At 35.4% G+C, this 26948-nt stretch overlaps 11 non-coding genes and 1 pseudogene across 11 annotated transcripts; all 12 read right to left on the bottom strand.

The window, feature by feature from the left end:
- Nucleotides 1–279: 279 nt before the first annotated feature.
- Nucleotides 280–354, bottom strand: LOC133085985 (small nucleolar RNA SNORD113/SNORD114 family). The gene has a single exon (XR_009699779.1). It is a non-coding gene; the product is annotated as a small nucleolar RNA SNORD113/SNORD114 family (small nucleolar RNA).
- Nucleotides 355–1274: 920 nt separating this feature from the next.
- LOC133086002 (small nucleolar RNA SNORD113/SNORD114 family) lies at nucleotides 1275–1347 on the bottom strand. Its single transcript, XR_009699794.1, has one exon. It is a non-coding gene; the product is annotated as a small nucleolar RNA SNORD113/SNORD114 family (small nucleolar RNA).
- A 650-nt stretch (nucleotides 1348–1997) lies between these two features.
- Nucleotides 1998–2072, bottom strand: LOC133085975 (small nucleolar RNA SNORD113/SNORD114 family). Its single transcript, XR_009699769.1, has one exon. It is a non-coding gene; the product is annotated as a small nucleolar RNA SNORD113/SNORD114 family (small nucleolar RNA).
- A 912-nt stretch (nucleotides 2073–2984) lies between these two features.
- Nucleotides 2985–3057, bottom strand: LOC133086015 (small nucleolar RNA SNORD113/SNORD114 family). Its single transcript, XR_009699805.1, has one exon. It is a non-coding gene; the product is annotated as a small nucleolar RNA SNORD113/SNORD114 family (small nucleolar RNA).
- A 690-nt stretch (nucleotides 3058–3747) lies between these two features.
- On the bottom strand, nucleotides 3748–3822 carry LOC133085976 (small nucleolar RNA SNORD113/SNORD114 family). The gene has a single exon (XR_009699770.1). It is a non-coding gene; the product is annotated as a small nucleolar RNA SNORD113/SNORD114 family (small nucleolar RNA).
- A 1385-nt stretch (nucleotides 3823–5207) lies between these two features.
- On the bottom strand, nucleotides 5208–5278 carry LOC133085995 (small nucleolar RNA SNORD113/SNORD114 family). Its single transcript, XR_009699789.1, has one exon. It is a non-coding gene; the product is annotated as a small nucleolar RNA SNORD113/SNORD114 family (small nucleolar RNA).
- A 1902-nt stretch (nucleotides 5279–7180) lies between these two features.
- LOC133086029 (small nucleolar RNA SNORD113/SNORD114 family) lies at nucleotides 7181–7253 on the bottom strand. The gene has a single exon (XR_009699816.1). It is a non-coding gene; the product is annotated as a small nucleolar RNA SNORD113/SNORD114 family (small nucleolar RNA).
- A 9409-nt stretch (nucleotides 7254–16662) lies between these two features.
- LOC133086018 (small nucleolar RNA SNORD113/SNORD114 family) lies at nucleotides 16663–16736 on the bottom strand. Its single transcript, XR_009699807.1, has one exon. It is a non-coding gene; the product is annotated as a small nucleolar RNA SNORD113/SNORD114 family (small nucleolar RNA).
- Nucleotides 16737–18961: 2225 nt separating this feature from the next.
- On the bottom strand, nucleotides 18962–19036 carry LOC133086028 (small nucleolar RNA SNORD113/SNORD114 family). The gene has a single exon (XR_009699815.1). It is a non-coding gene; the product is annotated as a small nucleolar RNA SNORD113/SNORD114 family (small nucleolar RNA).
- A 2045-nt stretch (nucleotides 19037–21081) lies between these two features.
- LOC133086038 (small nucleolar RNA SNORD113/SNORD114 family) lies at nucleotides 21082–21156 on the bottom strand. Its single transcript, XR_009699824.1, has one exon. It is a non-coding gene; the product is annotated as a small nucleolar RNA SNORD113/SNORD114 family (small nucleolar RNA).
- A 1340-nt stretch (nucleotides 21157–22496) lies between these two features.
- LOC133086040 (small nucleolar RNA SNORD113/SNORD114 family) lies at nucleotides 22497–22574 on the bottom strand (annotated as a pseudogene).
- Nucleotides 22575–24577: 2003 nt separating this feature from the next.
- Nucleotides 24578–24652, bottom strand: LOC133086046 (small nucleolar RNA SNORD113/SNORD114 family). The gene has a single exon (XR_009699830.1). It is a non-coding gene; the product is annotated as a small nucleolar RNA SNORD113/SNORD114 family (small nucleolar RNA).
- Between the last annotated feature and the right edge of the window lie 2296 nt (nucleotides 24653–26948).

The raw sequence follows: 26948 nt of genomic DNA, 5'->3' as shown, positions 1-26948 counted from the left end.
TCATCCTTACTCAAAAATGCATAATACACTTGATCCGTTAATTATCCATTCTAACTTATATTAATATTATTTCTCTTTACTATGTATTTAAGTAATGAACAGTACTTAACCCTCTTCATTTTTAGTCACTTATATACTTGTTTATTCGGCCAGTAACATTTTTATAATAATATTTTTAAAAACTCGTGAACCACAAAGAATAAAACAAGGTCCCTATATATTCCTGATATCTGTCTATAGGAACGCTTCCAACAGAGGAAATGGACTAGATTTCTTTTGCTGGACCTCAGAGTTTCAGACACATAGTATTCATCGTATACGACTCTTATGCCATCAGTCATCATCAATGGCCCAAGCTTAGACTCTTTTTCTTTATTCTCATCTACATTTGTTTAGTGATCACTTTATTAATTCATTAATAGTAATAAAATAAATATCTGTGAATCAAAAAACTCAAGGACAAGATCTTAAATACTAACTTCTGCCTATAGAATCTTTTACCTCATGGAATATACCTATTTCAATAATCATCCTCATTGTGGCAAATATCGATTAATCAACACAAAGTTTCATGTCAATTCCATGATAATCATTAAGCCATGTTTGGCCATCTTTGAATATATTTAATAATTTTTAGTATTACACTGAATATCCTATACAAACCACCTAAACCATGAGAGAAATCTGTTGGTCACATTGGTCTTCATGCTCTTACACACAGGGGCATCCATGGAGGTCCTGATCATGGCCAAATATGTAAATCAGTTCCAGTGTATCCATTCTGAGGCGTACAAAGCAGGAGCGATAATAACAATATTGAGATACTCATTATTGATCCACACATTCCACCTTCATCTGGTCACTCATTTAGGAATATAATAAGTTCAGGTCATATTTCTTATTTTTCTCTTAGAAAAAAGAACAATATCAAACCTGGTACTACCACAGAATAAGAACTTTGACTGTTATTCATTGTCTATATCATTCTTAGCCAAAAAGGTATGACATTTGCACCATTTACATTTCCTAATGAACTTCAGTATTTTCAATCAATATTAATAGTTTTTATTGCCTTACCACATATATTAAGAGTGAATATGCTTCAACCTCTTCATCTTAACTTATTTATACTTATACTTATTTCTTTGGGCTATTTTTTTTAAAGTAAAATCAAAATTCATGAACACAAACCAAGAAAATTGCTCTTTTATTTTCCTAATATTTGTCTATGGTGTAATACCAAATAGAGGCAACAGATTATATTTCTTTTTTTACTGAACCTGAGTTTCAGACACGTAGTATTCATCATCCATGACTCATACGATATCAGTCATCATCATTGGTTCATACATGGGCCTCTATTTCTTCATTCTCATCTGCATAAGTTCATTGATTAACTCATTATTACTAATATTAATTCTATTCCACACTTCTAACAATACAGTGAATATTTGAGGAAAAAAAGAAGCTCTCAGAGACATGAATTTGCTTACTGCATTACTCACATTGGTCTATAGAGCACGTGACTATGAAAGATGCTTAAATCCACTAGCGTGCGTCCATTCTGAGGAGTACAGAGCAGAGTAGATGATAGAAAAAAATTGAGACTTTCTCTAAATTGGTCCTTGTTTTCCTCATTTCATTTACTCAGTCACAAAGGTATTTATTATTTTCCATGATTTATACACATATATAAGCATAAATATGAATATAATGATATGATCCTTAGAAAAAGAGCTAACACCCTTGGTCCATCCATTTATTAATATGCATCAGTTTCTTCAATTTATATTAATAATACTCCTTGCCTCACCACATATACTCATGGTTGATAAGGCTTCATTCTTGTTTTTATTTAGTTATACTTTGTTTATTGGTTCTATCATTGATCTATTTATATTAATAACAGAAATTCATGGATCCAAAATTAGAAGAACAATATCCTTGTTTATAGGGATGATTTGCAAGAGAGGAAACAGACCAGATTTTGTTTTGTGTTGGACCTCAGACTTCCAGACACGTGGTATTCATCGTATATGACTCCTACGCCACCAGATGTCATCATTGGTCCAGGTTTGTGACTCTTTTTCTTACTCCCATCTACTTCTGTTTACTGATTAATTTATCAATTTACTAATGGTAATTAAATAAATATCTATGAGTCACAAAAGCTCAAGGACAAGAACCTTCAGTATCTTTATAATTTTCTTTAGAACCACTGCCTAATTGAGTACACTTCTTTCATTAATCACCCTCATTATTCTAAAGATAGATTAATCAACAATGATTCATACATTTCCAATTTAATCACTGGACCATGGTTAGTATTTTTTCTTATAGTGAATATTATTTTTAATATTTCAAAGAATACCCTAAACAAACTACCCACAGTAAGATAAGACCACTGACTATTAACTCACGTTGGTTTCCATGTACAGGCAAATTCAGAGATTGTTGACCAAGACATATGTTTAAATCAGCTAAAGCATGTCCATTCTAAAGCATAGAAAGCAGAGTAGATGATAACATGATTGAGATGTTTCCTCTACTGATCTTTGTATCTACATTTAATTTTCAGTGATTATGTTATATATGAATTGGGTAGTATATAACTTTTTCCTAAGAAAACAAACCACATTGAACTTTCTACTAACCCAGAATAAATACTGGCCATTATTTATATTATCTATAACATGCTTAGCTAGAGGAAACACCCTTGAACCATTTATTTCTTAACTGACTTAGTGTTTCCATATTTATTAATATTATCTCTAGCCTTAAATTTCTTCATAATTGGACGATGCTTCACCCTCTTCATCTTATTCATTTACATCTGTACATTGATTCTTTATTGATTCATTTATTATAATAGAATCAAAATCCATAAACACAAAGATCCCTGAGCATGAGCTTTATAAAATAAATCCTAAATCTGTCTATAGGATCATTTCCAACAGAGGCAATAAACTAGATTTCTTTTTATGTTGGACCGCAGAGTTCCAGACACATATTCATCAATCCACGATGCATATGCCACCAGCGGTCATCATTGGCCCAGGCCTGGCCTTTTTTTTTCCCCACTCTCATCTACCTTTGTTTAGTAATTAATTCAACAAATTCTCTAATAGGAATAAAATGAATACCTATGAAGCACAAAAAACCTAGAACATAGGCCTTGAATAGTTTTACTTCTGTCTATAGAATTGTTTACTACACTGATATATCTCTTTCATTAATCACCCTCAAAGTTTCATATAGGAATTAATCAATATAATGCTGCATTATTAATCAATGGACCATGTCTGGCATTCTTTGTTTATATTTCATACTTTTCAAATACAGAGTGTTTACCCATAAAAGCTCACATTTGTTTCTATGTGCCAAACACAGAGACAACCAGACATCTTGTGACCTTAGATGAATCCTTAAATCAGCTCCAATGCATCCATGCTGAGAAGTACAAAGCACAGAAGGTGATTTTTAAAAATTGAGACCTTATCTGCATTGACTTTGCTCTCCACATTTCAGCTATTCAGCCTCTTAGGGATTTATTAATTTTCATAATTTACAGTGCTTCACTTATTCATATTTATTTGTTTATATTGACTGATTCTTTCATTTATCTGTTTATACTAATAAAATCAAAGTTCTTGAACACAAAAACCAAGAACACAATCCTTGTATATTACTAACATCTGTGAATATGGCAATTTCCAACAGAGGAAATAGACTAGATCTCTTATTGTGATGGACCTCAGAGTTCTTGACACATAGTATTCATCATCCATGACTCATACACTACCAGTGGTCATCATTGGTCCAGGCTCAGCCCACTTTTTCTTCATTCACTTCTACATTTCTTTACCGATTAACTTATCGATAAAGCAACAATTGTAAAATAAATATCTATGAGTCAAAAAAAACTTGAAAATAAGACCTTCAAGAATCTCTACAAACATATGGACACCAAGGAGGGAAAGCGCGGTGGGGGGGGTGGGGGGGCGGGGGGATGAATTGGGAGATTGGGATTGACATGTATACACTAATATGTATAAAATAGATAACTAATAAGAACCTGCTGTATAAAAATTTAATTAATTAAATAAAATTCAAAAAAAAAAGAATCTCTAACATCTCTCTATAGAATCATTTGCCTCCTTGAATTTACATTTCGCTAATCACCTACGTGGCTGCAAATATTGATTCATCAATATAACGTTTCATGTCAGTTCCGTATTTATTAGGGGGCCATGGTTGGCCTTTTTTATTATATTTAACTATTTTTTAATATTACAGTTAGCATCCTAAACAAACCACCAAAAACAAGACAAGAACTTTGACTATTTCTTACACTTAGAGCTCACGATCATGCAAGATGTTTAAGTTGGCTTGGTGCGCCCACTCTAAGAAGTACAAAGCAGAGAAGATGAAAAAAAAACTGAGATATTATCTTCATTAATCCTTGTATTTCACCTTTCATTACATCAGTAATTTAGGTATTCATTAATTGGGGGTAATATTTATTGATATTTCCCTCAAGAAAATATCAAACTTGCCACTGAGCCAGAATAGGAATAATAATTATTACTTGTACTTTCTATAGAACCATTAGCCAAAGAAATAACATAAAACCATGTCCTTCTTAATTGAATCAGTGTTTTTAACATATATTAACAGATTCTCTTACTTCATGACATATTATCATAATTGGACAATGCTTCACCCTCTTTATTTATACAGTTGACCCTTGAACAACATGGGGTTTGAAATGCATGGGTCCATTTGTACAAGGATTTTTTTCAATAAATATAGTACCTGTATTTTCATTTTAGGGATCTTTAAATCAACTAAGTGTGGGAAAAATTTGTGTTTGATTAGAGATCACAACATGTGGTATCAAAAGAACCAGGGTTTGAGTCCTGACTCTATCCAAACTATTTAAGATTCCTGGTCTTGGGTGAGTCATTTATCAATTCTTTTGCTTCTGAAGCAGAGATAGCCTTACAAGGACTTTCAACTGCATGGGGTTACACCACATTGTTCAAGGGTCAACTGTATTTACTGATTGATTCTTTCGTTGATCCACCTATAATAACAGAATCAAATTCCATAACAAAAACTAAGAACAAGATCCTTGAATATTCCTAACATATGTCTACAGGATAATTTCTAACGGACATATGGTATAGACTAGATTTCTTACTGGGTTGGACCTCAGAGTTCCAGACAAGTACTCATCATCCATGACTCATACCCCACCAGCATCACCATTGGTCCAGGATTGGCCCTCATTATCTTCAATCATGTCTGCATGTTTTTATTGATTAAGTCATCAATTCACTAATAATAATAAAATAAATGCCTGGAGGTCATAAAAACTTGAAACAAGATCCTTGAATATCTCTAACATTTCTCTATAGAATTACTTCCCACTGACAATATATATATATTTCATTAATTGGCCACAATGTTTTCTATATAGATTAATTAATACAATACTTTATATTGACCCCATTTTACTGTTTAAATGTGACAAAACCATGTCTTTATAGAGCGAGGTTTAAATCAACTGTGACTCAAATTAAAATTGATAATACATTGTACATTAATTAATTAATTGAATAATTAACTGTGAAAATAAATAAAATGGTCTTTCTTTTTTCTCCTTAATTGACCACAGATGTACTGAATTGGCCCACACATGATCTCCATTCATTTAATTTGTACATGTAGCCATTTATTCCCTTCCAATAACAGAGTTAACACCCATGACAAACCACCAAACCAGAAGCAATTACTTTGACTGTTACTTACGTAAGTTTCTATAGTCCTTAATTGAATCATTGCGCAACCATTCTGTAGAGTACAAAGCAAATATGAAAATAGACAGATTAGATTAGGTAGATAGATAGATAGATAGATAGGAGAGGCTAGATGCAGATTTTTCTAGTTGACTCCAAGTCAACAACTGATGAGGAATAAACCTTAGTGCTTGTTGTATATTAAAACTCTCCATGGTATATTGCTTGATTGATTGAATCAAGTATTAAATGTAACGAATATAATGAACACCTCTGAAAGCAACACCAGACAAAAGAATAAGAACTATGACTATTACACATGTCTGCTTGTGTGTCCCCTACCCAGTCAGGTAAGAGCTATAACAACTTTCTAAATGAACCTTTCTTGGAGAGAATTCGGTTAATCTGAGTCTTAGATTCGAGCACATTCTCAGCAACTGTCCATGCTTGTCCCACCTTTATATATGTATGTATGTATATAGCTATACATGGAGTCATTTTTTTTTTTTTATTGGAGTCATTTTATCTTCCATTTTTTTTTAAAGTAATTGCACCAACAAGCCAGGAAGAGAAATCCTCTCTAAATATATTGACCATTTCAAAAATTAAGAGCCTAGGTCTAGTTTTTTTTATCTAGAGAGCAATTGTTAGAACTGGATTAATCACTCTCCTTGTTTCATAACACATGGTCCTCACTGGGCCATGCGTTACCTTCTTTCAAGGAACTGATTAAAATATTAACTTATTCCTTGATACATTTATAATAATAACATTAATACTTGTGACTCCACAGAAACAGAACAATATTAATGCCTGTCCATATGCTCATTAGGCACAGAAAAAAGATCAGATAATTTTTTCTTGTTCTTTTTTTTAATTAAAAAGTAGAAGATCATTGAATTAATCATAACTGGTCATGTGACATTCTCAACATAGGTCCAAGTATAAGCCCACTCTCAATTACATCGTTATTTAATCAATAATTAATTTAAGTAAATGTTTTGCCCTTCTCTTAATAAAACAAAAACCAACAACCCAACCCAGAAAAACAGCATGAGCTCTTACACCCATTTATTGAAATGCTCTTTACTCAAAATGGTCAGCTTTAATCAATTTATTTTACTGGAACTCAGTGCTTCAGAAATGTATTAATAATGATTTTTATATTACATATATTACATTACATTCTCCCATATTTGGACCAGGAATAAACCATTTTGTCCTTTTTCATTTATACTTTCTCAATTTATTCATGCATTGAGTTACTGAAAATACAATACTCAGAAACCCAAGCACAAGAACAAACTCTTGAATATTTTTAACTCCTTGAACAAGTTCATTTCCTGTAGAGATAACAAAGAGGAATGAATCTTTTTGTAATGGACCTCAGAGTTATAGGGTTTAATCAAAGTCCTTGACTTCAGACACCCCAGGGTACTCATCATCGATCCAGGCTAAGCAATCTTTTTCTTCATTTATACCCTTGTTCATTGATCCATTCATTGATCCACCAACAGTAATAACACCAATATCCATGAATTTTTAAAAAAGCCAAGAACAAGACCCTTGAATATGACCAACATCTGTGTATAGGCTCTTTTCCCATAAACTAGATCTTTCTCAATAGATGAGATCTCTTTTTGTAGTGGCCCTCATTGAGGTATGTATGGATCAATTATCATCCTTGCTTTGTATCCTTCCTCTTCCAGCTCTCTTGCATCTTCCTAATCTAAATAATTCAACAAACACTAATGAAAAATTCACTCCAAGATCTTTTGACAAGATCTTTTGACTATTATTATTTTATTTTAGTCATTAGAATCCTTACCCACAAAGGTAACAGTCAAGATCTTCCTCAAAACAGACTGATTAAAGCACCACGGTCTTCATTCTGTGGAGTCAAATGCCAATGTTCAAAAGAATGAACAGTCGAGAATTAGATTGATTTAAAAGGACATTAGTTGCATGGTACTAGGTTAATCATTAAGTTGATTCAAGTGTCATTTTCATCACTGACCTGAGAACAGCACTCCTTTTTATTACTTGATTTAACTATTACTTTTAAATAATATAATGAACACTGTTGAATTCATCACTCAAAAATAAGAACTATGGGAGGGAGGGGCAAGATGGCGGAAGAGTAAGACGCGGAGATCACCTTCCTCCCCACAGATACATGAGAAATACATCTACACGTGGAACTGCTCCTACAGAACACCCACTGAACGCTGGCAGAAGACGTCAGACCTCCCAAAAGGCAAGAAAATCCCCACGTACTTGGGTAGGGCAAAAGAAAAAAGAAATAACAGAGACAAAAGAATAGGGACGGGACCTGCACCAGTGGGAGGGAGCTGTGAAGGAGGAAAGGTTTCCACGCACTAGGAAGCCCCTTCGTGGGCAGAGACTGCGGGTAGCAGAGGGGGGAAGCTTCGGAGCCACGGAGGAGAGCGCAGCCACATTGGTGCGGAGGGCAAAGCGGAGATTCCCGCACAGAGGATCGGCGCCGAGCAGCACTCACCAGCCCGAGAGGCTTGTCTGCTCAGCCGCCGGGGCGGGCGGGGCCTGGGAGCTGGGGCTCGGGCTTCGGTGCTAGCCGGGAGGGAGTCCGGGAAAAAGACTGCAGCTGCCAAAGAGGCAAGAGAATTTTTCTTGCCTCTTTGTTTCGCGGCGCGCAAGGAGAGGGGATTCAGAGCGCTGCCTAAACGAGCTCCAGAGACGGGCACGAGCCGCGGCTATCAGCGCGGATCCCACAGCAACAGGGACGCAGAGGGAAAAACGGAGAGATTCCCGCACAGAGGCTCGGCGCCGAGCAGCACTCACCAGCCCGAGAGGCTTGTCTGCTCACCCGCCGGGGCGGGCTGGGGCTGGGAGCTGAGGCGCGGGCTTCGGTCGGATCCCAGGGAGAGGACTGGGGTTGGCTGCGTGAACACAGCCTGAAGGGGCTAGCGCACCACAACTAGCCGGGAGGGTGCACGAGAAAAAGTCTGCAGCTGCCGAAGAGGCAGGAGACTTTTTCTTGCCTCTTTGTTTCGCGGCGTGCAAGGAGAGGGGATTCAGAGCGCCACTTAAACGAACTCCAGAGACGGGCGCGAGCCGCGGCTATCAGCGTGGACCCCAGAGACGGGCATGAGACGCTGAGGCTGCTGCTGCCGCCACCAAAAAGCCTGTGGGCGAGCACAGGTCATTCTCCACACCGCCCCTCCCGGGAGCCTGTGCAGCCCGCCACGGCCAGGCTCCTGTAATCTGGGGACAACTTCCGCGGGAGAGCGCACGGCGCGCCTCAGGCTGCTGCAACGTCACGACGCCTCTGCCGCCGCAGGCTCGCCCCGCCTCCTCCGTACCGCTCCCTCCCCCCGGCCTGACTGAGCCAGAGCCCCCGAAGCAGCTGCTCCTTTAACCCCGTTCTGTCTGGGCGGGGAACAGACGCCCTCAGGCGACCTACATGCAGAGGCAGGTCCAAATCCAAAGCTGAACCCCGGGAGCTGTACGAACAAAGAAGAGAAAGGGAAATCTCTCCCAGCAGCCTCAGAAGCAGTGGATTAAATCTCCACAAACAACTTGATGTGCCTGCATCTGTTGAATACCTGAATAGACAACGAATCATCCCAAATTGAGGAGATGGACTTTGGGAGCAGGATATATTAACTTTTCCCCTTTTCCTTTTTTTTGTGAGTGTAGATGTGTATGCTTCTGGGTGAGATTTTGTCTGTATAGCTTTGCTCTCACCGTTAGTCCTAGGTTAGGTCCGTCCGTTTTTTTTTTTTTTTTTTTTTTTTTGGCTTAAAAAAAATTTTTTTTTCCCTAATAAATGTTTTCTTAATAATTTTTTCCTTATTTTCTATTTTTAAAAAAATTTTTAATAAGTTTTTTCACATTTTTTATTTTAAAAAATTAAAAAATTTTTTTTCTTAATAAATTTTTTCTAAATAATTTTTTTCTTATTTTTTGTATAAAAAATTAATAAATCTATTTTTAAAAATTAAAAAAAAATTTTTTTTTCTTAATAAATTTACTCTTAATAATTTTTTTCTTATTTTTTATTATAATTGCTTTATTTTATTTTATTTTATCCTCTTTTTTTCTTTCTTTCCATTTTTTCTCCCTTTTATTCTGAGCCGTGTGGATGAAAGGCTCTTGGTGCTCCAGCCAGGCATCAGGGATGTGCCTCTGAGGTGGGAGAGCCAACTTCAGGACACTGGTCCACAAGAGACCTCCCAGCTCCACGTAATACTAAACGGCGAAAATCTCTCACAGATCTCCATCTCAACATCAAGACCCAGCTTCACTCAACAACCAGCAAGCTACAGTGCTGGACACCCTATGCCAAACAACTAGCAAGAGAGGAACACAGCCCCATCCATTAACAGAGAGGCTGCCTAAAATCATAATAAGGCCACAGACACCCCAAAACACACCACCAGACGTGGACAAACCCACCAGAAAGACAACATCCAGCCTCATCCACCAGAACACAGGCACTAGTTCCCTCCACCAGGAAACCTACACAACCCACTGAACCAACCTTAGCCACTGGGGACAGATACCAAAAACAACGGGAACTACGAACCTGCAGCCTGTGAAAAGGAGACCCCAAACACAGTAAGATAAGCAAAATGAGAAGACAGAAAAACACACAGCAGATGAAGGAGCAGGGTCAAAACACACCAGACCTAACAAATGAAGAGGAAATAGGTAGTCTACCTGAAAAAGAATTCAGAATAATGATAGTAAGGATGATCCAAAGTCTTGGAAATAGAATAGACAAAATGCAAGAAACATTTAACAAGGACGTAGAAGAACTAAAGAGGAACCAAGAAACGATGACAAGCACAATAAATGAAATTAAAAATACTCTAGATGGGATCAATAGCAGAATAACTGAGGCAGAAGAACGGATAAGTGACCTGGAAGATAAAATGGTGGAAATAACTACTGCAGACCAGAATAAAGAAAAAAGAATGAAAAGAACTGAGGACAGTCTCAGAGACCTCTGGGACAACATTAAACGCACCAACATTCGAATTATAGGGGTCCCAGAAGAAGAAGAGAAAAAGAAAGGGACTGAGAAAATATTTGAAGAGATTATAGTTGAAAACTTCCCTAATATGGGAAAGGAAATAGTTAATCAAGTCCTGGAAGCACAGAGAGTCCCATACAGGATAAATCCAAGGAGAAACACACCAAGACACATATTAATCAAACTATCAAAAATTAAATATAAAGAAAACATATTAAAAGCAGCAAGGGAAAAACAACAGATAACACACAAGGGCATCCCCATAAGGTTAACAGCTGATCTTTCAGCAGAAACGCTGCAAGCCAGAAGGGAGTGGCAGGATATACTTAAAGTGATGAAGGAGAAAAACCTACAACCAAGATTACTCTACCCAGCAAGGATCTCATTCAGATTTGATGGAGAAATTAAAACCTTTACAGACAAGCAAAAGCTGAGAGAGTTCAGCACCACCAAACCAGCTTTACAACAAATGCTAAAGGAACTTCTCTAGGCAAGAAACACAAGAGAAGGAAAACACCTACAATAACAAACCCAAAACATTTAAGAAAATGGGAATAGGAACATACATATCGATAATTACCTTAAATGTAAATGGATTAAATGCTCCCACCAAAAGACACAGACTGGCTGAATGGATACAAAAACAAGACCCATATACATGCTGTCTACAAGAGACCCACTTCAGACCTAGAGACACATACAGACTGAAAGTGAGGGGATGGAAAAAGATATTCCATGCAAATGGAAATCAAAAGAAAGCTGGAGTAGCAATTCTCATATCAGACAAAATAGACTTTAAAATAAAGACAATTACAAGAGACAAAGACGGACACTATATAATGATCAAGGGATCGATCCAAGAGGAAGGTATAACAATTGTAAATATTTATGCACCCAACATAGGAGCACCTCAATACATAAGGCAAATACTAACAGCCATAAAAGGGGAAATCGACAGTAACACAATCATAGTAGGGGACTTTAACACCCCACTTTCACCAATGGACAGATCATCCAAAATGAAAATAAATAAGGAAACACAAGCTTTAAATGATACATTAAACAAGATGGACTTAATTGATATTTATAGGACATTCCACCCAAAAACAACAGAATACACATTTTTCTCAAGTGCTCATGGAACATTCTCCAGGATAGATCATATCTTGGGTCACAAATCAAGCCTTGGTAAATTTAAAAAAATTGAAATCGTATCAAGTATCTTTTCCGACCACAACGCTATGAGACTAGATATCAATTACAGGAAAAGATCTGTAAAAAATACAAACACATGGAGGCTACACAATACACTACTTAATAACGAAGTGATCACTGAAGAAATCAAAGGGGAAATCAAAAAATACCTAGAAACAAATGACAATGGAGACACGACGATCCAAAACCTATGGGATGCAGCAGAAGCAGTTCTAAGAGGGAAGTTTATAGCAATACAAGCCTACATCAAGAAACAGGAAACATCTCGAATAAACAACCTAACCTTGCACCTAAAGCAATTAGAGAAAGAAGAACAAAAAAACCCCAAAGCTAGCAGAAGGAAAGAAATCATAAAGATCAGATCAGAAATAAATGAAAAAGAAATGAAGGAAACAATAGCAAAAATCAATGAAACTAAAAGCTGGTTCTTTGAGAAGATAAACAAAATTGATAAACCATTAGCCAGACTCATCAAGAGAAAAAAGGAGAAGACTCAAATTAATAGAATTAGAAATGAAAAAGGAGAAGTAACCACTGACACTGCAGAAATACAAACGATCATAAGAGATTACTACAAGCAACTCTATGCTAATAAAATGGACAACCTGGAAGAAATGGACAGATTCTTAGAAATGCACAACCTGCCGAGACTGAACCAGGAAGAAATAGAAAATATGAACAGACCAATCACAAGCACTGAAATTGAAACTGTGATTAAAAATCTTCCAACACACAAAAGCCCAGGACCAGATGGCTTCACAGGCGAATTCTATCAAACATTTAGAGAAGAGCTAACACCTATCCTTCTCAAACTCTTCCAAAATATTGCAGAGGGAGGAACACTCCCCAACTCATTCTACGAGGCCACCATCACCCTGATACCAAAACCAGGCAAAGGTGTCACAAAGAAAGAAAACTACAGGCCAATATCACTGATGAACATAGATGCAAAAATCCTCAACAAAATACTAGCAAACAGAATCCAACAGCACATTAAAAGGATCATACACCATGATCAAGTGGGGTTTATTCCAGGAATGCAAGGATTCTTCAATATACGCAAATCAATCAACGTGATACATCATATTAACAAATTGAAGGAGAAAAACCATATGATCATCTCAATAGATGCAGAGAAAGCTTTCGACAAAATTCAACACCCATTTATGATAAAAGTCCTGCAGAAAGTAGGCATAGAGGGAACTTTCCTCAACATAATAAAGGCCGTATATGACAAACCCACAGCCAACATTGTCCTCAATGGTGAAAAACTGAAACCATTTCCACTAAGATCAGGAACAAGACAAGGTTGCCCACTCTCACCACTATTATTCAACATAGTTTTGGAAGTGTTAGCCACAGCAATCAGAGACGAAAAAGAAATAAAAGGAATCCAAATCGGAAAAGAAGAAGTAAAGCTGTCACTGTTTGCAGATGACATGATACTATACATAGAGAATCCAAAAGATGCTACCAGAAAACTACTAGAGCTAATCAATGAATTTGGTAAAGTAGCAGGATACAAAATTAATGCACAGAAATCTCTTGCATTCCTGTATACTAATGATGAAAAATCTGAAAGTGAAATTAAGAAAACACTCCCGTTTACCATTGCAACAAAAAGAATAAAATACCTAGGAATAAACCTACCTAAGGAGACAAAAGACCTGTATGCAGAAAATTATAGGACACTGATGAAAGAAATTAAAGATGATACAAATAGATGGAGAGATATACCATGTTCTTGGATTGGAAGAATCAACATTGTGAAAATGACTCTGCTACCCAAAGCAATCTACAGATTCAATGCAATCCCTATCAAACTACCACTGGCATTTTTCACAGAACTAGAACAAAAAATTTCACAATTTGTATGGAAACACAAAAGACCCCGAATAGCCAAAGCAATCTTGAGAACGAAAAATGGAGCTGGAGGAATCAGGCTCCCTGACTTCAGACTATATTACAAAGCTACAGTAATCAAGACAGTTTGGTACTGGCACAAAAACAGAAATATAGATCAATGGAACAGGATAGAAAGCCCAGAGATAAGCCCACGCACATATGGTCACCTTATCTTTGATAAAGGAGGCAAGCATATACAGTGGAGAAAAGACAGCCTCTTCAATAAGTGGTGCTGGGAAAATTGGACAGGTACATGTAAAAGTATGAAATTAGAACACTCCCTAACACCATACACAAAAATAAACTCAAAATGGATTAAAGACCTAAGTGTAAGGCCAGACACTATCAAACTCTTAGAGGAAAACATAGGCAGAACACTGTATGACATAAGTCACAGCAAGATCCTTTTTGACCCAGGTCCTAGAGAAATGGAAATAAAAACAAAAATAAACAAATGGGACCTAATGAAACTTAAAAGCTTTTGCACAGCAAAGGAAACCATAAACAAGACCAAAAGACAACCCTCAGAATGGGAGAAAATATTTGCAAATGAAGCAACGGACAAAGGATTAATCTCCAAGATTTACAAGCAGCTCATGCAGCTCAATAACAAAAAAACAAACAACCCAATCCAAAAATGGGCAGAAGACCTAAATAGACATTTCTCCAAAGAAGATATACAGATTGCCAACAGACACATGAAAGAATGCTCAACATCTTTAATCATTAGAGAAATGCAAATCAAAACTACAATGAGGTATCATCTCACACCGGTCAGAATGGCCATCATCAAAAAATCTAGAAACAATAAATGCTGGAGAGGGTGTGGAGAAAAGGGAACCCTCTTGCACTGTTGGTGGGAATGTAAATTGATACAGCCACTATGGAGAACAGTATGGAGGTTCCTTAAAAAACTAAAAATAGAACTACCATATGACCCAGCAATCCCACTACTGGGCATATACCCTGAGAAAACCATAATTCAGAAAGAGTCATGTACCAAAATATTCATTGCAGCTCTGTTTACAATAGCCAGGACATGGAAGCAACCTAGGTGTCCATCATCGGATGAATGGATAAAGAAGATGTGGCACATATATACAATGGAATATTACTCAGCCATAAAAAGAAATGAAATGGAGGTGTTTGTAATGAGGTGGATGGAGTTAGAGTCTGTCATACAGAGTGAAGTAAGTCAGAAAGAGAAAAACAAATACAGTATGCTAACACATATATATGGAATCTAAGGGAAAAAAAAAAAAAAGAGGTCATGAAGAACATAGTGGCAAGATGGGAATAAAGACACAGACCTACTAGAGAATGGACTTGAGGATATGGGGAGGGGGAGGGGTGAGATGTGACAGGGTGAGAGAGTGTCATGGACATATATACACTACCAAATGTAAAATAGATAACTAGTGGGAAGCAGCCGCATAGCACAGGGAGATCAGCTCGGTGCTTTGTGACCACCTAGAGGGGTGGGATAGGGAGGGTGGGAGGGAGGGAGATGCAAGAGGGAAGAGATATGGCAACATATGTATATGTGTAACTGATTCACTTTGTTGTAAAGCAGAAGCTAGCACACCATTGTAAAGCAATTATACTTCAATAAAGATGTTTAAAAAAAAAAAAAAAAAATAAGAACTATGACTATTGCTCATATCTGTCTATAGACCCCTACCCACATAGGTAAGAGCCTAGATAATCTTTTTTTAATGGTCTCAATTTGTGTAGAAATGGTTGAATTTAAAATCTGTGATTCATGGCATAGTCTCACCAAGGTCTATGCTTGACCCTACTCATATATTAATTCAATTGTTCATTGTTTTATTTATTCATTTATAGAATTATTCATGGAATACTCAATCATATATTCAAATATACAAACACACACACACACAAAGTGATAAACCCATGAACAACCCAGAATAGAAATGATCTTCATGTACATGTCTATATGTTCATACCTAAACTAGGAAGAGAGGATTAGTAGTACATAAAGATTAGTCATTATTCTTGCTTCTTACTGAGCCATGTTTGCCTCCTTTTAGACTATTGGCTGTGATTAGGACTTCATCTATTTACATGTAAGAATACATCAATATCTAGGAATTAACTAACATTAGATAGGAAACTTGAATAATATTTATTGTCGCCATATGTCTATTTCACTACACAGAGATTTAAAAACTAGACGCTTTTATTGTTTTTAATAAAACTCAGTGAACAGAGTTGGACTAATAATAACTCTTTTCATAAGGCACATTCTGAAGATTAGCTTTGCTCATTCTTTTTTCAATTAAATAATTATTTTATAAGCATTTATTTATGTAATTTTTCCCTTCTCTAAGTAAAAACAACCAACCAGCAAACAACCACCTACATCAAACAATAATTCTGAATCTTACATACATCTGTATACATATTCCTTCCAAAAGAGGGCAAACAGCCTTTATGTATATATTTCACTGGAATTTAGTGCTACAGAAACATACAACAATAATCCATGTTTCATTACATACTCTCATAACTGGTCCAGGCCCAGCTTCCTTTATATTTACCCATCTTTACATTTCTTCATTTATTCATGCATTGATTTACTTATGAAAATCAATCTATACCCAGAAGGTGTGGATGCCTGTGATCAAGACACCTGAATATTCTGAACTTCTGCTATACACTCATTTCCATAAAGGAAAAAAAAGAGAAGGCCACTTTTAAATGATGGACCTCAGAGTTACAGATGGCTTTAATCAAAAGTTTTGATTCAGACACCCTCCAATCTCATCATTGGTCCAGGCTTGGCACTCTTTTTCTTTGTTATTTATACCTTCATTTTCCCATGAGTCACAGACTCCCAAGAACAGGATCCTTGATATAACTATGATAATTGTCTCTAGACTGATTTCTGACAGAGCTTTCAGACTAGATCTAAGTGTAGCCTTGCTTCATCTCAGTACCATCACAAAAAATGGCCCATCATTGTGCCATGCTGATTTCATTCACCCAATTTTAAACATGCTGTAGTGAACATCCAAAAACCACAATGGTACCCTACATCTAGAACACACACAATAAGTTCCACCTTCTAAGAGCTTCCTCTAAACAATTAATAGGCTGGATCTCTAACAATATGGAAATGCGTAAACCAACTGCAGTGCAGAAATAATATGAAATAGCAAATGGTTCTGAAAATTAATTAAATGCCTTTCATTTCTTTTTAAAATGAATCTCAGAGGTGCTGAAATGTGTTAATTCTACTCCTTGGCCCATAACACATTCTTCACTATTGGTCCATACTTGGTGTTCTTGGATTTGGTTTTTATGTATACAGCCTTTTGTTCTCTTGAACTACCTCAGTGACCACACATGAACAAACCATACAAACAAAAAACAGAAACTTTGATTGTTACTTACATTGCTCCTTACCTACAGAAGTAACAGCTAAGATCTTCATCATTGGACAACGACTGAATCCAACGTGGAGTGTTCATTCAGATGGAAAAGGCAGATTTTTAAAAGAATGAAAAGTATAAACTTAGATTTTTAAAATAGAAGTTAGTTCTGCATTACTAGATTAACCAGAAACATTGGTTTGTGTCACATTTTCCTCAATCCATCCAACAGTGGTATCCTTTTCATCTATTGACTTAATTTTTAGTGTGAAATAAAATAATGAAGACTTTTTAAATGTTTTTATGAAGATGTTTTAACCTATCACCCAATATAAGAATTATAACTATTATTAATATTTGTCTCTACCCCTACCTAATCGCAAAAAGGCCACATAATTTTTTTAATGGGGAAAACTTTTGCAAAATGTGATGAATTTAAATTCTTATTTCAAAAAACAATCTGACCCCTTGGTGCCATATACTTTAACTCATGTACTTATTGATTAATTTATTCACTCATTTATTTAATAATTCTAAGCATAATTTAATTATCTAGACTTTTTTTTTTGAAAGGAAATACAAACTGATAGAGCCATCTGCTATTCAAAACTAAATACTATTACATGCAACTTTCTCTATCAGCAATGACCAAGATGGTAGCCACTGGCCACTTATAGCTTGAAATGTGCCTAGTGTTACTAAGGAACTAAATTTTTATTTTTGGCTGTTTGAATTTAAATGTTAACAGCAAGATGTGTTTAGAGAGTGGGGTCTATATGATCCTTCCTTAAAGATGGAGGGGCTCAGATCTTTTTTATTTAAGTGGATTTCTAGGCAATAAAACAGGATTAATCATGCTCCTTCACATATTACATATGCTCCTAACTGGCCCACAGTTTGTACTCTTTTAAATAATAGATTGAGATATGAAATTATGCTTTTACTCACTTATAATAATAGCACCAATATTGGTGAAGCCTAAGAACACTTGACAAAAATGCTGAGAGACACTAAATCTATCCATTTGATGATTACTCACAAAAATCATCAACAACATGCATTTACTTTTTTAAAAATAAGAATCAATGAACACAAGAGGATTCATAATTAGTATATTCTCAAATCTCATGCTTAGACCTTTTGTATGTTTCAATAACTATCTAATCATTTGTATTTTATTTTTCATTATTGATTATATTAAACTACTACTTATTAAATGTTATATTAATATGTTTATCATGATTTGTTATATTACTATTGAATATATTTATTAAGTATTATTATTGTACAGTTATGTAAATATTCTTAAAGTAAGACATACAGCCAGAAACTCACCACCAACCAAGAACAACATTGATGTTCACATATATCTATGCCCCCAAAGGAGGAGTAGCCTTGGTCTATTTTATTGAACTCAAATTTTCAGAAATGTATTAACAATAATTTTTGGTTCATAAGCTCTTTTCATAATTGGACAAGGTGTAGCCCTCCTCTTTATTTATACTTTATTTATTCATACATTTATTTACTTACAATAATACAATCCATATTCATAAACAACAAAAGGTCAAGAACACAATCCTTGAATATTTCTGACTTCCTCTGTAAGCACATTTCCCAAAGATGCAACGGACCTCAGAGTTACAGACTGGGTTTAATCAAAATGTTATTCAGATGCCCCACGCATACTCATCATCGATCCAGACTTGGTATTCTGTGCCTTTGTTTGATATATTGTTCTTGACTTATTCATTGATTCATTAATAATAATACAGTCAATATCCATTAATTAGGAAAATAAAACCAAGATCCTTAAAGATATGAATATGTCTGTGAACATTCACTTCCTACAGAGCTAGAGAAGTAGCTCTCTTTGTGCAATGCAGCCCAGCATTGAAAATATGAATGAATCCATTTCCTTGCATCATATCAGTTCCATATTAGCCATTCGTCCATGCTTGGACCTCTTTCACTTAACATCCATATTTTAAAGATGAACAATGAACTTCCATTTTATACCACAACTAAGAAAAATGCAAAATTTTCCATTTTTGTATATTCTCCTCCTCAGTGGGTTCACAGTCTATAAAAATACCAATGGAGAAGTTTATATCCACTGTGGTAAAAAAATTAAATGGAATATTAAAATTTTCTGAAAATGAGTGAAATGCCTTTCATCTTGTTGTCCTAATAAATTCAGTCATGCTGAAATGCTGAAATGGAGTAATCATAATTCTGAATTCCTAACACATTTTAATCATTGGTCAATGCATGACCACCTTGAATTGTCTGTGTATGTAGCCATTTATTCCTTCAAAACATCTCAGTGGATACCCATGACCAAGCCCCCCAAGTAGAACATGAACTTTATTACTTACATAGATCTCTTCTCTCTTTATCCAAAGAGGTAAAACTCAAGATCTTTGCCATGGGCTAATAATCAAATATGGTAGAGTTGTTCATTCTGAGCAGTAAAAAGCAAATTTTAAAAAGAATCAATCTACAATTACCCATTTTAAAAAATCAATAATCAGGTAACAATAATCCTTGGTTTGCTTTCTATTCTCAACATTTGGAAAGAGAGAGCTCTACTTTATATTTATTAACTTGTGCAATTTTTTAATTTTAAATAATACAATGAACACCACTGGATCTAGCAGTAAACAGAAGAAAAATAACTATAATTATTAAGAATATGTCTCCCTACTTACTACCCACGAAGAGCCAAGATCATCTTTTTTATTGAACTTTATTTGTGTGGCATTGGATACATGGGAGATTCAACTCATGGCACAATCTCACCAATGGTCCAAGCTTTACCCTACTTAATATATTTATTAATTCACTCACTAATTCCTTTATTTAATTACTCATGGAATAATAATACCATCCCTTTATTTTTCTAAAAGAATTCCAAAAAGCTTAAACAATCATCAAAACAGAACTGAAACACTATTATTTACAAATGTCTATGTACACCATTGGAAAGGCCTATGACTCTTTATCTTCCTGTGGACATCAGTTGTGTAAAACATGATGAATCACAATCTTTACATCCCATTGCATGCTTTCCATTGAGGCAATACTGGCTGACATTTTTGAAAAATTGATTGAGATACAAATGTATACATTTGTTCACTTATAATTAAACTTCAATATCTGTGACCCACCCACACTGGATAAGCACCTTGAATAATATTTACATTTGTCCTAATGTCATTACCCAAAAGAATAGCAAACTGGTTCCTTTAATTTAAGTTTGTTTGTATGCAACATAAAATTGCATAAAAAGATTGAATTAATCACAAATGTGGTTGAATAAAACAGTCTCATCATCATTCCATGCTTTCCCTCCCAATTACACAGTTTATTCAATCAACTATTTATGTAAATGTATTTCTCTTTCCTTAATAAAATGATCGATTGGCAACTCGCCTCCACACAAAACAAAAACATTGAGTTTTGTGTGCAAATGACCATATGCTCCTTACAAAAATGATAAGAGCCTTCACTATTAATTTACTGGGACTAAAAATCTCAAAATTGTTTTCGTAATTATCAATGTTTCATTACATGCTTTAAAAAGTAGTACACATATATCTCTCTTATTCCTCATTCACTGATATATTTCTTTATTCATAGGCTAAATTTATTCTAATAATGCTATTCATACCCCAAACCAAAAGCCTGAGAATAAGGTGTTGTACGCTCATTTCCCACAAAAAGAATAATGAGATGTCTCTTCGCTTTGGACCTCAGAGTTGCAGATGGGCTTAATCAAAATTCTTGTTTCAGAAACCCCATGAGATTCATCACTGGTCCTTGCTAGAAAAATTTTTTTCATTTATTGATTAATTTTGTGATGCACAAATAATAATACAATCACAAAATTCCAAAAACAAGATCCTTGAATTTTAGGCTCTCACCCTATAGAGCTAATAAACGACATTTCTTCTATAATGGAACTCAAACCTGCACATGTGGATGGGTCAACATCCCGGCTTTGTATCAAACCCACATTCAGCATTGCTTCCTGTGTGGCCCTCTTTTATTTAATTCATCTGTATGTCAAAGATGGTTCCATGAAAAATAATGAAACCACCATCTGAATCACCTCTGGGCTGTCCAAAAAGAGTTATCAGCCCCTCTACCCATATGCAAATGGTGAAATCAACCATGGTAGAAAATAGAAAATAATATAATAATAATATATAATAATAATAATATATAATAATAACATCTCGGAGAATAAATTAAATACCTTCTATCTCCTTTTAAAATGACCTCAGTTGTGCTGATTTAGATTAAACATAATTTGGGGTTTGTAACATATTCCCATCATTGGTCCATACTTGAAGTGTTTTATATGTTTCACGTATGTAGTACATAATTATTACTTTGGAATTCTTCAGCTAACACTCATGAATAAACTATTCAAACAAAGAATGTGAACCAAGGGACTTACTTATATTAGACTTTATGCTCCTTGCTTACGATAACAATTCTTTATTAAGTGATTAAATCAGCTGTCCTGTGTTCACTCTGGGGAGGAAAAAAGCAGATTTAGACTAGATTTCAATTTTTTAATGATTGTTAGTCAGGCAGAACTAGATAACAATAAACTTTGGCTCAAAAATGTGATTTTTTTACTAATCCAGTATTGAATTCTTAGTTATGAATAATATAATAAACATTATTAACTCCACCACCTAGCCCAAGATTAAGATCTGTAACGATTACAAATTTCCACGAATATAAACATCTGTTAAGTACATGGTTATTTAATAGATTATTGACTGATGCAAACACTTTTCCTTTTCCTAATTAAAAAATAGCAAACTACCAAAACTCAAAACATTGCCTCCTGACCACAGATACTCTTATGTTCCATGTGAAAGAGGATTACAGACTAAACCTGTTCATTTTACTTCAGAATTGTATTAATATTAATACTTATTTTATTGCACTCTACTGATTGTTCCATGAGCAGATCTCTTCGTTTTTCAGATGTACATTTCTTTCTTTATTCGTGCACTGATTCACTTGCAATAATACAATCCATATCCATGAACCACAAAAGCCCAGGAACAAGTTTATTGTCTTTTCCTAACTTCTACTACTAGTTAATGTCTACAGAGAATATTTACTAGTTCTCTTTCCATAGTGGACCTCAAAGTTACACAGAGCGCTTAATCAAAGTTATTGACTCAGATACCTCCACCAATACCCATCATCGACCCAGGCATGTCTTTCTATTTCTTCATCCACTTATGCCTTCTTGAACTGATTCACTCGTTCATGAATTCACGAATAATTATACAATCAATAACCTTCGGTGACGCAAAACTAAGAACAAAAGCCTTAAATACAACCAAGATCTGTTCATTGCCCCTGTTCATGCAGAGCGAACAGACTCAGTCACTTTTCACTGTGAGGCTCTGTTTTACATGTAGGGGTTAATCAGCGTGCTTGCTTCATATCAATCCCTTTCTTAAGATTAGTGCCCATCTGCTACTCTTTCACTTGATTTGGCCTTACATTAAAGCTAGTGTAATCAACAACCACAGACCTATCATCTTAGCCCACAACTGACAAAAATGACATCTGCCATCTTCCAAAGTACTCCAGCCTCAAAGAGTTAACAACTGAGGTCTTAATCAATGAAGAAATGGATTCAGCAAATGTGGCAAGAATATTAAGTAGGAAGTTAAACTGCTCTGAAAATATGTGAAATGCCCTCCATCACTTTAGTAATGGTCCTTAGTCGGGCTGAGTCAAATTAATCATAAATGTTAGTTTATGACACATTCCAATCATGGGCTGGTAACTGGCATTCCTTAATTTCATGTACTATTTAACTATTTATTTTATTGAAATAATTTAGTGGGATCCCATTAATAACCCCCATCGGAGCTTAGAACACCAACATTGATGTTTCCTTAGTTCGGTCTTTAAGCTCCTTAGTCTCAGAAGTAAGGGTCTTCACCTTTAGAGAATGATTAAATCAGATGTGTGGTGTTCATTCTATAAAGAAAAAAAAGAGGCTATTATTAAAAATTATAGAGTTAGCTTTTTTCAAATTGTTATAACACATTCTCATCATTTTCCTAAGAATGGCACTCCTTTATTTACTTACTTAAATTTTACTATTAAATAATATGAATACCACTGAATTCATTATTCAACACAAAATTAAAACTACAATTAGAGATATCTGACTTTACCTGCTACTTACATAGGAAGAGCCAAGATCATCTTATTGGACTTACTTCTGCAGAACTGGACATATTTAATATGTTTCATGGTACAATCTCATCAATCCTCCACTATATGGACTTACGGATTCATTCACCTACTGATTTATTTTATTTTTCAGGGAATAATATTATCATGTCTTTATTTTTCTAAAGAAAACTCAAAATGGTTAGACACTAACCCAGAATCAAATTACTGGAACTTGGAAAGGTTCAGGTGTACCATTCAAAAAATAGAAGAGCTTAGAATTTTTCCTAGAATATCTGACTCAGAAAACAAGATGAATCAGTATCCTGATATCAAAACATGTGTTCTGAATTGGTCTGTGGTTTGCTGACTTCTTAAAAATAGATTGAGATATAAAATTATACCTTCTTTCTCTTATACAAACATATCAGTATCTGTGACCTTATCCACTAGACAAGAACACTGAACAAAATTTATGTCTATCTGTGGTCATTGCCATTGAGAATAACAGACTTGCTTCTTTTTTTATTGTTTTAACAAAAATCAATGAAAAAAAAGGATTGGATTAATTAGAAGTGTTGTCTTACAAAACATTCTCATCAGTGGTCTCTGGCTCTCAATTACGTGGTTATTTAAACAAGTATTTATACAAGTAAATGCATTTGCATTTCCTTAATACCACAACCAGTGAGCAACCCACCACCAACACAGAACAAAAACTGTTATATACAAATGACCATACATATACCACTTTCCAGAGCAGTAACAGTCTCTACTATTAATGTATAGTAAAGAGTCAGAGTCTCAGCTAGATTTTAATAACAATCCATGTTTCATTACATTCCTTAATAATAGGTACATGACTTATTATATTTTTTAATTTATTGATACATTTTACTTATTTATGGGTCAACTTTATAATAAAAATACAATCCATCCCCAAGAACCACAAAAGTACAAACACAAGGTACCATGTGCTCATTTCCCACAGAGGGAATAATTTAACCATGTGTCTCTTTGCAATGGACCTCAGAAGTGCATATGGGTTTAATCAAAACTCCTGTTTCAGATACCCCATGGAACTCATCATCGATCCAGACACGTTGTTCTTTCTGTATTTACTTATTAATTGATCCATGAATAACAATACAATCATAAAACTCCAGGAACAAAATCTCCTTTTATAATGGACCTCAGAGAACATGTGTGATCAATCAACATCCATGCTTCATACCAAATCCACATTCACCATTGGTCCTTCTGGGTGTTTCTTTTATTTAGTTTGCCCATGTTTTAATGATGGTTCAATGAAAAGTGATGAAACCACCATCTTTAATCACTTCTCAAACACAGAGTCTTCCATGGGCTTGTGGGTTGCCACAGAGTTATCAGCCAGTGCTATACCAATATGGAAATGTTTAAGTCATTTGTGGAGGATCATAAAATGTAATATTAAGTAGTTCTAAAAATGAATGAAACAACTACTGAATTAGACTGCTGAATTAGACTAAAAATAATTTTTGATTCATAACATATTCCCATCATTGGTCCATATTGGGGATTTTTATTTCCTTTATACACATTGATTCTTTTGAAATACCACTAAATATCTGTGAACAAATCATCCTACCCAAGGATAGGAACTTCAAGTTTTACTTACTTATTTTTCTCTAGGTTCTTAACTCACAGAACTAACTGCCAAGATTTTGCTTCTTAGAAAATGAATAAGTGTGCTGTCCTGTGATCATTCTGTGGAGGAAAAAGGAGAATTAAACTAGAATTTAAGCGTATTTTAGTTACTTGGAGCTAGGTAGTTATAAACTTTGGTCCTTTTTAATTAATCCAGTATTCGACTTTTACTTTTAGATACTTTTAGTTATAGCCACTGTTGAATTCACACATAAGAATAAGAAAGATATTTATCAAAAATATCTTTATAGTTTAAGAGTTTTAACAGAATAAAAGATAATTTTAATGGATGCTACTTTTGCAGAATTAGGTACATTTAAATCTTTATTTGGGTACATTTAAATCCAATAAGGGGTTAATATCCAACATATACAAGCAGCTCATACAACTCAACATTAAAAAAAAAAGATTAAAAATGAGCAGAACTGAATAAGCATTCTTCCAAAGAGGAAAAGCAGGCGGCCAACAGGCACGTGAGAAGGTGCTCAACATCGCTAATCATCAGGGAAATACAAATCAAAACCACAATGAGATACCACCTCACACCTGTCAGAATGGCCATCATGAAACATAACACAAATAACAAATGTTGGCAAGGATGTGGAGAAAAGGAAACCCTCATATACTGTTGGTAGGAATGTAAAATGTGGAAAACAGTATGGAGGTTTCTCAAAAACCTAAAAATAGAACTATCCTATAATCCAGCAATTCCACTCTTGGGTATATGTTCAGAAAAACCCCCACTAATTTGAAAAGATGCATGCACCCCAATGTTCATAGCAGCATTATTTACAATTGCCAAGATATGGAAGCAACCTAAGTGTCCATGAACAGACGAATGGATAAAGAAGATGTGGTGTGTGTGTGTGTGTGTGTGTGTGTGTATAATGGAATACTACTCAGCCATAAAAAAGAATGAAATAATGCCATTTGCAGCAACATGGATGGACCTAGAGATTATCATATTAAGTGAAGTCACACAGAGAAGGAAAGTATGAATCTAACAAATACAACAAACTAGTGAATATAACAAAAAAGAAGCAGACTAGCAGATACAGAGAACAAACTAGTGGTTACCAGTGGGGAGAGAAAAGGAAGAGGGGAAATATAGGGGTAAGGAATTATGAGGTACACACTATTAGGTATAAAATAAACTACAAGGATGTGTTGTATAACACAGAGAATATAGTCAATAGTTTATAGTAACTATAAATGGAGTATATAACCTTTAAAAATTGTGAATCACTATATTGTACCCCTGTAATTTTATGTATTATATATCAACTATACTTCAGTTCAAAAAAAACAGAAAAGGAAAGCACCCATAATCTCATTTTTAAAAATTCTTAGGGGTTTCAGTCAGATCGCAGGGAGAGGACTGGGGTTGGCGGCGTGAACACAGCCCGAAGGGGGCTAGTGCACCACAGCTACCCGGGAGGGAGTCCGGGAAAAGGTCTGGAGCTGCTGAAGAGACAAGAGACTTTTTCTTGCCTCTTTGTTTCCTGGTGCGCGAGGAGAGGGGATTCAGAGCGCCGCTTAAACGAGCTCCAGAGACGGGCGCGAGCCGCGGCGATCAGCGCGGACCCCAGAGACGGGCATGAGACGCTAAGGCTGCTGCTGCCGCCACCAAGAAGCCTGTGTGCGAGCACAGGTCACTATCCACACCGCCCCTCCCGGGAGCCTGTGCAGCCCACCACCGCCAGG

Source organism: Eubalaena glacialis, chromosome 2 (genome assembly GCF_028564815.1).
Source record: "Eubalaena glacialis isolate mEubGla1 chromosome 2, mEubGla1.1.hap2.+ XY, whole genome shotgun sequence".
NCBI classification, from domain to species: Eukaryota; Metazoa; Chordata; class Mammalia; order Artiodactyla; family Balaenidae; genus Eubalaena; species Eubalaena glacialis.
This window is presented reverse-complemented; position numbering and strand designations above follow the sequence as displayed.